The sequence below is a fragment of the Silene latifolia genome, chromosome X, assembly GCF_048544455.1.
Source record: "Silene latifolia isolate original U9 population chromosome X, ASM4854445v1, whole genome shotgun sequence".
Taxonomy (NCBI): Eukaryota; Viridiplantae; Streptophyta; class Magnoliopsida; order Caryophyllales; family Caryophyllaceae; genus Silene; species Silene latifolia.
In genome coordinates this window covers 14,224,568-14,234,787 of record NC_133537.1, presented here as the reverse complement: position 1 = coordinate 14,234,787, position 10,220 = coordinate 14,224,568, and the positions used below count along the sequence as shown (strand labels likewise).

The 10,220-nt window shown below is 38.0% G+C and overlaps 1 long non-coding RNA gene across 1 annotated transcript; it reads right to left on the bottom strand.

Moving 5' to 3' along the window:
• Positions 1–206: 206 nt before the first annotated feature.
• Positions 207–9,532, bottom strand: LOC141621237 (uncharacterized). Its single transcript, XR_012532161.1, has 3 exons — positions 9,268–9,532; positions 1,265–1,353; positions 207–540 (listed from the first exon to the last, which is right to left on the bottom strand). It is a non-coding gene; the product is annotated as an uncharacterized LOC141621237 (long non-coding RNA).
• Between the last annotated feature and the right edge of the window lie 688 nt (positions 9,533–10,220).

The window sequence follows — 10,220 nt, the reverse complement described above, 5'->3', positions numbered from 1 at the left end:
CCATTTCTCGGCCCGTTTGCAATTTTAGCCCAATTTGACTTCTGTTTGGACCCGAATAATTCAAAATGACCCAAATTTGATTTAAAAGGGACAAAAATAATTAAATTGAGTAATTTATTTATTATTAACTCAAATTAATTAATTTCTGTATTTTCGACATTTAAATAAAATTTTAATGCCTACAAATTGCCCCCTCGAGACTTTGTCATGCCCACTTTCGAAGTGTTTCAGCGTGGCAGGGTCTCGACACATTCTTTTTGTAACACCCCGGTTTATAAAAGAAGTCCTCGTCAAGACATTCTCTAATAAAACGGACTGTTACCATCTCGGTTTCCCGAGGTAGTGAATAACAAATTAAACTCCCAGGCAATTTATGTAATATTTTAACTTAATTATTACAAATACTCTTTTCAACCCGAATTACAAGAACTGACATAAATAAAAGTGAAAGTCTTCTAGATGATGATCTAGCCACTAAGTCGTCTGATCCAATGTCTCACGCCCATCAAGCTCCCATCCTATCTCTTAAACCTGTCAAGTCTGCTCCCCATAAAACGGATCATCACAGGTGTTCACGAATACACAGGGTCAACCACGAGGTTGAGTAGGGAAAACAAAATAAGTACGACAACAAAATACATAACTCCATTTCCAATAAGTCACATCCTCCACCTCTCCATATCGCAGACCCTGAATAATCTCCACACCGTATCACATACCCTGAATAATCTCCACACTGTATCACATACCCTGAATAATCTCCACACCGTATCACATACCCTGAATAATCTCCACACCGTATCACATACCCTGAATAATCTCCGCACCGTATCACATACCCTGAATAATCTCCACACCGTATCACATACCCTGAATAATCTCCACACTGTATCACATACCCTGAATAATCTCCGCACCGTATCACATACCCTGAATAATCTCCACACCGTATCACATACCCTGAATAATCTCCACACTGTATCACATACCCTGAATAATCAATGATATCATACTCAATACGATCATCCTCCAACTCCAATGCATATGAATGCTCAAGATAAATTGATGCAACACAATATATATAAATCAATGAACTGATGAATCATAAAAATCATGCCAGTTACCCGATGTTGTGATACCATACTCAATACGATCAAATCAGTCAATCACCTTTCCGAATATAAATGATAACGTAAAGCAACAACCAGGAATCAAGTCAACACAATCCAACAATGACGATAATAGGACAAGTGTATTTCCCTACCTCAAAGTGCCAGCAATTCCAATTAAGCAGTTAAGCAGTCCAAAAAGTAAAGCAATGAATTGATTATCGATCCTTCACGAATCCGCCACCTAAAACAATTATAATATTTATAATTACTAACTACTAAATATGGAGATCTCTCAATTAGAAGTCTTCCCGAAATACAATCCCGACACCAAACTTATGCCCAATTGATAACTAAAATAACCCAATTAGTATTTGACCCAACTTCCCAAAATAGGAGGTTACTAAAGTAGAATTTCTTAGAATGGAAACTTTCCCGATAAAGTAGCCTTTTCTTTTTAACAAACCCGTCTCAAAATCCCATTTCTAGTTAATTAATTATTATTTTATTTTAATTAACTCGGAACTTAAACCAACCCGATAATTTAAACGAATTATACGATTTTAAGAAAAACCCGAATCAAACATAAACAACTCAAACATTCCGACTCAAAATATGTCTTTAATTATTTAAATACTCGGGAATTAGATTAAATAACTAATTTAATGAATTAAATGATTTAAGGAAACCCGAATCGAACAACAACTTAAACAACCCGACTTAAACCCGTCTTCAATTATTTAATCAACTCGGGACTTAAATTAATTAGATAAGCATACGACCCACTAACGAATTATAACGATAAAATATGAAAACCCGATTCAACAACGTCATTCCCTTCGCACTCGCCCAACACCTCACGCACCGCCTGAAAACACCACGACAACCACCGGCCATGGTCCCCACTTCAACCCCACCACCGACCACCAACCCCACCCTGGTCGATTGCCACGAGTCGAAACCAGGGTAGTCATCTGACCGGGTTCACCACCGAGCCTCACCAACGCCCCATTTACGCGATTCACCACCACCGCAACCAACATCAATCCTCCGCCAAACAACCACGACCTTACTCGCCGTCGAACGGTGTACCCAAACAAGTGGTGCCACCTTGTCGACCTCCCCCTAGTCGACGGTGGCCCCACCCCGACCTAGCCATCTAAAACTCCCCGAAACCCATGTATAACCCGTGTGTCTACCCCACGTCGATGCTTTGCCAAATACACCACCATCACCACCTACAACCACCCTAACCACCACCAATACGCTCTACCCTGACCACCCATTTCCTCTACCCCATCAACCACCACTACCCTCACCTCTAAAAGACATGAAACACCAACCAAAGACCCGACATTAACTAATGAAAACAGAGAAGGGAGGTAGAGTCCTTACCTTTCCGTCACCACCACGGTCCACCGTAGCCACCCAGAATGTCGACCAACACCCCTAGCTCTTCCCCGCAGAAGACGGTCATCACCCACGGCCTCTCACTATCTCTCTATGCGTGAATGATGGTGTGTAAATATGGAAGAAAATGGGTAGGGATGTCGGGTTAAAAGGAAGAAGAGGAGCAAGGGAGTATGGCTTGCATTGTTGTTGGTGTAGGCGTGGAGTATGGAGTATGGGTAGTCTAGGTTTGATAAAAATAATCAAGCATGCTTTACACTCCCAAAGACACGGTCCCCTTAATTATTTTGGGTCCGGTGTTTAATTTTTTAGTTTACCTTTCGAATCCTTATAAACCCGTCTTAATTAACTTAGCTCGATAACTTAACATAATTCTCGACTAACAATTAACCCGACATAACTAGCAATATAAATGTATAATAATTAATATAAAATAATATCCGTTTAATTAATTTTATTATATAAAAATACGGGGTATTACAGTCTTCCCCCCTTAAAATGAACTTCGTCCCGAAGTTCGCTCCCATACTCAACCTCAAAAGGGTATTGTATATCGTTCCAACAGACGTCACGCATTTCTAACTCGGTTAACACACTCTTTTGACACATCAATTAATCATAACAAATACGGAATGTTACATTCTGCCCTCCTAAAAATAAACTTCGTCCCGAAGTTTGACTCGTCTTTTCTTAACCCAACTAACTGCAACTAATAACTACCTGAGAACTCAAATGTATAACAACTAAATACTCATCTGAGAGCACCATCATCCTCCATCTAAATTCCGATCTCAAACTCAACATAAACTCATTAACCATGGTCGCACTGGACCGTAAACATAACTCGGCACAAAGGCCCCACAACTCATAACTCAATACCAATAGTTTAATCACAAACATATCTCCCGTAATCATCACTCGGCTCATAGGCCACTCATAACTCATTACCAGCAGTTTAATCACACTCTCCTTTTACACATCAATTAACTAACAGAAGTAGTAACAAAACATATAGAACTCATTTGCATACGTACCCCACAACTAAACGTCAACTTGATCGACTATCACCTACAAACAAGTGCAAATTAAGCATCAAGATTTTACAATCCTCCCCAACTAGAAACATGGTTACGTCCTCGTAACCTTCATTATTATAACAATGGTCTCAACTCTCGCTAACAACTTAAAAAGGATAAAAGGTTCCCAACTCACGTTCCAGATAACTAGTTCTTACCAAAGACAATCGATATACAACTCTTTCAAGGATGCTACCGTTACCAGTAAAAAAAATCATTAGTAATTATTCATCTCACCAATCATTGTAATTTCATACTTTAGAATATAAGGGATCAATCATCATAAGGAAAGAATTAGGGTCAACACTTTGGTAAATCGATCTTATTAAAATTTATACCCTAATAGGTCCAATCTAACTTTCCTTTACACAATCGTACAAATTCAGGTCAAGACACAGAATCACCGATAACAAATGAAGACAACCAGTTTTCGATTTTATCATCCTGAATTATTTTCAATCCTCATAACAATTAGGTTCGGTATTTATTCATGTATGACGAGTGCACATTGATTTGCGAATTTTACAACTTATTGGTCGAGTCGAACAGCCATATTGGAAAGTTAACGTACAAGACTATTATACACCAAAATTTCGTTCTTGGTTTTACATATATTTTGACTGTACCCAACACCATGGCATAAAAGATTAAATGTATTTAACTAAACCAGTTTTACAATTATCCCTTGCATATCATACTAATATCAACATACCTTGCTAACACATAACTCACTTAATCACCACATAACACTTCCCGTTTTAACATTCGTGTCCAACCACAACCCACCAATGCGCTATGTGAACGAACAACATGACTAACTTGACCCACCACTTGTGACTCCGTTCTAATTTCATTACTCCAGACTTAGCAACTATCATGAAACCATTCAACCAGACACTAGCTGGAAATCTCCTTCCGAATTTATACTCACACGACAAAATTTAGTTTCATTTTCAAAACCTTTACTTTCATATTGGACGGTGATTAAATTCTTAATATACTTCTTATAACATAGCCATCTATAGAATTCCTTTACAACTTACTACGAGACTCGAACTCAGGTAACTTAATTCAATTCCTTCCAACAAAACAAGCTTAGGTGCCGACTCATATATCATAATTTACAGGTTCATCTTATTCATTTTAATCCTATCTTTACTAATGAACGGCTATCACCTCAACATCAGGGTTTTAGTTGTGCTTCCTTACTCAGTTATATTCACGGCTCAATTAAACGTACTTTAACGACTATCCTTTAAACCAACGTGTATCATGTGAATCATCAAAGGGTTATCCCATTATAATATTGCCAACATAGTTATCATAAACAATCTTTATTAGAATATAATTGATAGTGATGACTCGAGAATCTAGATATACCAATCGTCGTATTATATCAAACAATTTCCTTTATATCATGCTCCTACAATTGCAAGAATCCCTTTAGTATTTTATGACGATATAGTGATGAACATATCCATTAAGAATTAACAACACTGTTTATTATCATGTTATAGGTGTAGTTCCACTGAAATAGATTAATGCAATGTAAGTAATAAACATACTTTAGGCACACTGGCTCGCATAAAAAGGCATTAGAACTCAGATGACATCCTACACGTGTGAACATTTAGACACGATCATTACTACCATCCATGTGTAAACATTTAAACATAATTATTATCATATTCATGCGAGTATATTAGAACGATCAATTGACTTTTAGCGCCATTGGCTTTACTACGATATGACACTGTAGTTTATATTTATATATTCGACCACTATGTAATTATGATGAACACACCAGAGATATTACAACATACTCAACATATATAAAACATGTAACAACTGGACTCGTATAAAATATTTCACCCTCGATTACGAATCAAATTAATTTATTCAATTTACTCATACCATCACGCTAACAATTTATCAACCACACTTCAATTTTTATCACTGGTTGAGATACGTAACTACTGAACATGCCTGCTACTATCATAATATAAGGACATTATAAATTCATATTATTAAAGCTCGTGAATTAATCAACCACTGTATGTAGACTCAACCTAGAACACACATTTTCCAGGTCATGCTTCACGTTGTAACTTTCAAAGATCACTGATAAATAACCGTTCGATTAAAACTTGATTCATATTACTTTTACAAAACATGGAGAGTTAAAATCACAGGGAAAAGAATTAGGTTCAAAGCACAAGAATACCATTTTTAAAGGATTTTACAACTCAGTTGGTCCAAATAAACATGTGGCAGCAATTGGTCTAAAATTTGGGTCAGTTTGCAAAACTTATTATTTAATATAGAGACATCAAGAATTTTTGTGACTTATCAATTTGAACACATATGTGAATTTTACGACCGATGGAGTTGGAATTATGCAAAAATTATTAATACCATTTAAATGAGGATTTTCACAAAATCGTTGGACAAAACATCACTGCGCAGAAACTTCCTAACCACAGTTCACTAAATTATTTATTATTCATAATCCGTATATCGTGAAACCAACGTCAAATGATCACTAACTCACGAGGCTATTTCTCATAAAATTTTCATCGATAGGCAATAAACAGAAAGAAATGGTAGTAAGGTCAATTAAAGGGTAACACCAACCAGAACGAGTTTTATCACTAAGTTATTCATTTTATATGTTCCAACTCTTACAACCATACTGTCGATACTAACCCATCGTAACTTAAATCTCACATTGTGCTTTCGTAAACATATATCCCGTAGAATCCCTTCGCATCTCGAACTACTCTTTACCTCTACATTACGATTGCTATGACTAAAACAGGCAATTCAATAGCGTTTCTTATTACTATCACATTATTATACTAGCATGGCTTCGGGATCACACAACCGCATATTACTTAGTCACATTAGTACTATCAGCACATCATTCAACATCCACCTAGGTAATTATCATCGACTCGTAATTATTTTCATGCTCACGACTAGCACAACACTTCATTGATTATTAACCTGAACTCGAAATTTATTTCTCATTTCCCAACATTATATGATCACGTCATCATTCATACAAAATACTTACCGTAGCGTTGTCCTGCGGAATGGTTAGAATATATGGGTTTCAAAGTATATATCAACTCGATTATGCAATAATCAATGCATCAATCAATTAACACTTAGGCAACGATATAGGCATTTCAGGTTCAATCTTAGGCAACTTCTCTACCCTTTCTCTCATATACCCTCAAGGTTTGTCCGAGTCAAACTGAGAGGGCCACTGGTTCGGTGTGAGGGGGCCCCTAACTCAAACCTTACCTCAGTGTGCTCCTAACAGTTCTATCCCGGTGTTCATTTTAATTAGACACATCCTAGGTTCATTGGGTTCATTGGTTTAGGCCTGAGGATCGTTCGCTCTGATACCACTTTGTAACACCCCGGTTTATAAAAGAAGTCCTCGTCAAGACATTCTCTAATAAAACGGATCGTTACCATCTCTCGGTTTCCCGAGGTAGTGAATAACAAATTAAACTCCCAGGCAATTTATGTAATATTTTAACTTAATTATTACAAATACTCTTTTCAACCCGAATTACAAGAACTGACATAAATAAAAGTGAAAGTCTTCTAGATGATGATCTAGCCACTAAGTCGTCTGATCCAATGTCTCACGCCCATCAAGCTCCCATCCTATCTCTTAAACTCACAAGTCTGCTCCCCATAAAACGGATCATCACAGGTGTTCACGAATACACAGGGTCAACCACGAGGTTGAGTAGGGAAAACAAAATAAGTACGACAACAAAATACATAACTCCATTTCCAATAAGTCACATCCTCCACCTCTCCATATCGCAGACCCTAAATAATCTCCACACCGTATCACATACCCTGAATAATCTCCACACCGTATCACATACCCCGAATAATCTCCACACCGTATCACATACCCCGAATAATCTCCACACCGTATCACATACCTGAATAATCTCCGCACCGTATCACATACCCCTGAATAATCTCCACACCGTATCACATACCCCGAATAATCTCCACACCGTATCACATACCACGAATAATCTCCGCACCGTATCACATACCCTGAATAATCTCCACACCGTATCACATACCCTGAATAATCTCCACACTGTATCACATACCCTGAATAATCAATGATATCATACTCAATACGATCATCCTCCAACTCCAATGCATATGAATGCTCAAGATAAATTGATGCAACACAATATATATAAATCAATGAACCGATGAATCATAAAAATCATGCCGGTTACCCGATGTTGTGATACCATACTCAATACGATCAAATCAGTCAATCACCTTTCCGAATATAAATGATAACGTAAAGCAACAACCAGGAATCAAGTCAACACAATCCAACAATGACGATAATAGGACAAGTGTATTTCCCTACCTCAAAGTGCCAAAGAATTCCAATTAAGCGATTAAGCGATCCAGAAAAGTAAAGCAATGAATTGATTATCGATCCTTCACGAATCCGCCACCTAAAACAATTATAATATTTATAATTACTAACTACTAAATATGGAGATCTCTCAATTAGAAGTCTTCCCGAAATACAATCCCGACACCAAACTTATGCCCAATTGATAACTAAAATAACCCAATTAGTATTTGACCCAACTTCCCAAAATAGGAGGTTACTAAAGTAGAATTTCTTAGAATGGAAACTTTCCCGATAAAGTAGCCTTTTCTTTTTAACAAACCCGTCTCAAAATCCCATTTCTAGTTAATTAATTATTATTTTATTTTAATTAACTCGGAACTTAAACCAACCCGATAATTTAAACGAATTATACGATTTTAAGAAAAACCCGAATCAAACATAAACAACTCAAACATTCCGACTCAAAATATGTCTTTAATTATTTAAATACTCGGGAATTAGATTAAATAACTAATTTAATGAATTAAATGATTTAAGGAAACCCGAATCGAACAACAACTTAAACAACCCGACTTAAACCCGTCTTCAATTATTTAATCAACTCGGGACTTAAATTAATTAGATAAGCATACGACCCACTAACGAATTATAACGATAAAATATGAAAACCCGATTCAACAACGTCATTCCCTTCGCACTCGCCCAACACCTCACGCACCGCCTGAAAACACCACGACAACCACCGGCCATGGTCCCCACTTCAACCCCACCACCGACCACCAACCCCACCCTGGTCGACTGCCGCCGGCGAGTCGAACCAGGGTAGTCATCTGACCGGGTTCACCACCGAGCCTCACCAACGCCCCATTTACGCGATTCACCACCACCGCAACCAACATCAATCCTCTGCCAAACAACCACGACCTTACTCGCCGTCGAACAGTGTACCCAGAAACAGTGGTGCCACCTTGTCGACCTCCCCCTAGTCGACGGTGGCCCCACCCCGACCTAGCCATCTAAAACTCCCCTGAAACCCATGTATAACCCGTGTGTCTACCCCCTGTCGATGCTGCCAAATACAGCCACCATCACCACCTACAACCACCCTAACCACCACCAATACGCTCTACCCTGACCACCCATTTCCTCTACCCCATCAACCACCACTACCCTCACCTCTAAAAGACATGAAACACCAACCAAAGACCCGACATTAACTAATGAAAACAGAGAAGGGAGGTAGAGTCCTTACCTTTCCGTCACCACCACGGTCACTGTAGCCACCCAGGAATGTCGACCAACACCCCTAGCTCTTCCCCGCAGCACGGTCATCACCCACGGCCTCTCACTATCTCTCTATGCGTGAATGATGGTGTGTAAATATGGAAGAAAATGGGTAGGGATGTCGGGTTAAAAGGAAGAAGAGGAGCAAGGGAGTATGGCTTGCATTGTTGTTGGTGTAGGCGTGGAGTATGGAGTATGGGTAGTCTAGGTTTGATAAAAATAATCAAGCATGCTTTACACTCCCAAAGACACGGTCCCCTTAATTATTTTGGGTCCGGTGTTTAATTTTTTAGTTTACCTTTCGAATCCTTATAAACCCGTCTTAATTAACTTAGCTCGATAACTTAACATAATTCTCGACTAACAATTAACCCGACATAACTAGCAATATAAATGTATAATAATTAATATAAAATAATATCCGTTTAATTAATTTTATTATATAAAAATACGGGGTATTACACTTTTGGCTTGACTTGGAAGTCAACGGGCACCCATTATGTTGCATCGATGGCATTTTTTTTTTTTGGCCATCCTGTCATTATCTGACTTGGCGGATGGTTGGCGACTCCTCTCGATATTTATATCACCCTGGTCATTTTGTAACCTTGACGGACGATACTTGAGTCTATGTCACCCTGGCCATTTTGTAACCTTGACGGATAACATTTTTATGTCACCCTGGCCATTTTGTAACCTTGACGGATAACATTTGAATTTTACATCACTTTTGTAAATTTGTAACTTGGACGATCAACATTCTTGGGTAGAAAATTTTTACTTGGCACCTCTAAAACCAACCTATCAAATTGCTTTTAGCTTTCTTCTTTTCTAAGGTTATTGTGAAACTTGATAAAAACACAATTTGTTTTACCGACATTAGCAATACTAGTAAATTCTTGAAGGCAAATGTTACTGGCT